The sequence below is a fragment of the Dreissena polymorpha genome, chromosome 16, assembly GCF_020536995.1.
Source record: "Dreissena polymorpha isolate Duluth1 chromosome 16, UMN_Dpol_1.0, whole genome shotgun sequence".
Lineage (NCBI taxonomy): Eukaryota > Metazoa > Mollusca > Bivalvia > Myida > Dreissenidae > Dreissena > Dreissena polymorpha.
Window position 1 is genome coordinate 5537149 of NC_068370.1, and position 3457 is coordinate 5540605.

The following is a 3457-nucleotide window of genomic DNA, read 5'->3' on the forward strand; positions in this document are numbered from 1 at the left end:
GTGAAGTATCGTCCCAGATAAACCTGTGCAATCCGCACCTGCTTATCAGGGACAATACTTTTCAGCTGAACTGGATTTCCGCAAAGAAGAGACTCCATTTAAACTAATTATATAATACAAGCGGAAAATTTGGTTCCCGGTAAGCCTGCACATGCTACGGTAATCTGTGTTGACGCTTTACGCACATGCATTAAGTTCTGTTTTCCTCGAGCGTTCTGATGCCAAAGACTTTGTATGCATCAACTGCAACATAAACATGTTGATTATTTACAAAAATAACATGTGCATTACTCGATTAAGGACTTATGGGGCTGGTTATTTTCATATGTGTCTTGTTCTGTGAAAATTGGGCAAAAATGCATGTGCGTAGAGTGTCGTCCCAGATTAGCATGTGTAGTCCGCACAGACTTATCAGGGACGACACTTTCCGCTTTAATGGTATTTTTCGTTTAAAGGAAGTCCCTTTTACCGAAAATCTTGTAAAAGCGGAAAGTGTCGTCCCTGAATAGCCTGTGCGGACTGAACATGCTAATCTGGAACGACACTTTGCGCACATGCATTAAGCCCAGTTTTCTCAGAACACGACTCATATTTTTGTTTGTAAGCTCTAACTCCGCTCATTAATTTATATTAATATTATTGAATATCACGTAAACAATAGCGGGATGTCAATTTTAAAATCAAGCAATAAAAAAGTCCAAATGATCATGCGTTGCATGACTTATTTTGTCTTTTTATTGTCCTTTGTTTTGCAGATTTTGAATTTGAAATCACTAAACATATTAATGTCCATAGGATGCTATTGACATATTTGTGAATATATTAACCGATGTCCTTGAAAAAAGAGCAGAATTTTAATTTAAAAAATGCGCATTCGTATACTGCTGTTATGCTGCAGTTTGACAGTGAGGACGTGTTGACATGGAATTTTAATGAGTATCTGTTGAAGATAGTTGCTCTAGGCTGACACATAATTACATTCCGGTCAAAACACTCTCATCTAGTTTAAGATATATAAACATAAATGTCGTCTGCCAAGTGAAATTTTAGTATCGCAACCGATAAAATAAAACTGGTTTTAAATAATTTACGTAATTATTATTGTTTTATTAGACACTGTTTTTATTTAATGTGCAAGCCTTGCAAGTAGACATGCGAAAGTTTCAACAAACGTATCTTTATGGTGCCATTTCACATTTAAATTTCTAATACTTTTACACTTATCGCCTGTATGGTTAAGATTTTATGATTTGCATGTATTCCTGGGAAAAAAATTAGAAGACTCGTGTGAAACGCTGAGATCACTTTTCATGCCCAACTCATTTCTTTTTAAATTTTGGTAAAAATTTACCGCCGAACAATTTTTAGTTTAACAGATATTTTCTTAGCGTTTAAGTCTTAACGTTATGCACGGCCGTTAATCACGGTCGCCACCTCTTTTTTGAGATGCATGAATAAATAAGCAAATGCGACTTACGAGGTGGCGCTCTGGCCCGGATGTTTTGAAATTTACGGATACATTTACTGGGTGATTAGGTTTTGTATGTTTTTTAAACTTATTTCGCATTATTTTTAAAAGACCGACCAATGTAGTGCGATTCAGTGAAGATAAATTCATATATATATATATACACAAATTTACAGAAACATACAATCACAACACATTTGGAACGTGGGGACCTTTATAAGTGGCATGGAAGAATCCGTAAACAAAATCGATGTTTTTTACCTGTGGAACGAGCACATTCCCAGCCAATTAAATCGCTCATTGCATAAAACGATTTCTTTGAACATTTTCAAGTTAATGCATGCACAAAAACATAGGCTTTTAGCCGATCTAACGTATAAACTTGCATTTTTCAAAAAGAGATGAAGCCAATGCCATGGAGGTGGCGCTAAAATATGAGGTGGCGCCAATGCACATTTATAGTTTTTTAAAGTGATATAGTTTATGTAATGGTTTCTATTACGTTAACAGGATTTACATTTATGTTTGTAAGTTGACTACTGCAGCACATTTGAGTCGCGTGCGTTTTTAATTAAAAAAAGTGGTTTTCTTATAATGTCTTGATGGATTTAAACGTTCATCTTTGTTAGATAAGAACATTTAACATGTATCATAAAAAAGTTAACGGACAAAGACAGAGCTATCTTTATTTTTTGGAGTTGATAGTGGGAAAAACAACATATATGAGCCTAATTAATATGTGTTGACCATGGTAAATTCAGCATTTGGATTAAGGGACACAAATCATCGTTTTGAGAAGAAGTGTTATCATATATTTATTTAGCGAATTATCATACTGTATACAAACATTGCTGTCGATGAACAATTTTGATAATGTTGAGAATTTAATTATTGGTTTTATTGAGTATCACACATTTTTGGTATGTATCGTATAATATGTTGTATTCGTGTTAATGACTTCTTAATTGAGTTGATAACTTATATATTTAAAAAGCGATTTAATTGGGTGTACATTATCTCGTCATACAGGAAAAACTCATCGAAATGATTTTTATAACTCCACCATGCTACAACGTATTAAGGTTGATAATGTACGTTTCAGAACATTTTTGGAGAAATTAATCTTCGCTGAATCGCACTACATTGCCCGATTTTATAAAATAATGCAATATATGTTGAAAAAAAAACACAACAATAACATATAAAACCTAATCACCATAAAAATTATCCATGACATTTAAACACATCCGGGCCTGAGCGCAACATCGGAAGTTGCATTCGCTCATTTATTAATGCATCTCAACAAAGAGGTTGCGCACGTGATTAACGGCCGTGTTATGGTTACACCTTATGCTGTGAAAACTTTAAAAAAATCTTAAATGAAACCAGACAGTGATTTGAGATAGAAAGACACGCAATTTATGGATCTTCTATTCATATACACATAATATATGATTAGAGCGGTAACTTAATAATGTCTATAGTTTGATGGATTTTTTTGTGTGGAAATATAAAGCAACACTTTCAAAATCAATATAATATGTAAACTCTTCCAAAAGTGCATATATTTTTAAACTTAGAGCCACCTGTACGTGTTTTTAATGATGATTAAGTGTCCATCGGCTGAGATCAAGCGACCGCTGACCTATTTACAGTGATGCGTAGGAAGAACGATGGTCATTTAGTCGCAACATGCAAGAACGATCAATCAATCGCCCTGGCAGATGAACGAAAATACATAAATACATGTTTACTTTATTAATTACTGCATATCAGTTCTCATATACTGTATTATAAGTTGTTTTTAAATAAGCATTTGTATGTCCAATATAAGATGTGTATCACTTCATGAGTCTCTGTAAGTAACCGTTTGTTGGATTTTTATTGTGTTTAGTTGTTATTTTTAAAAATAACTTTTGATATTTTTTTGTCTTATTTAATTTAAAAAAGGCAATACATGTTTTATTTCCAGGTTCAACAAATGCCGCC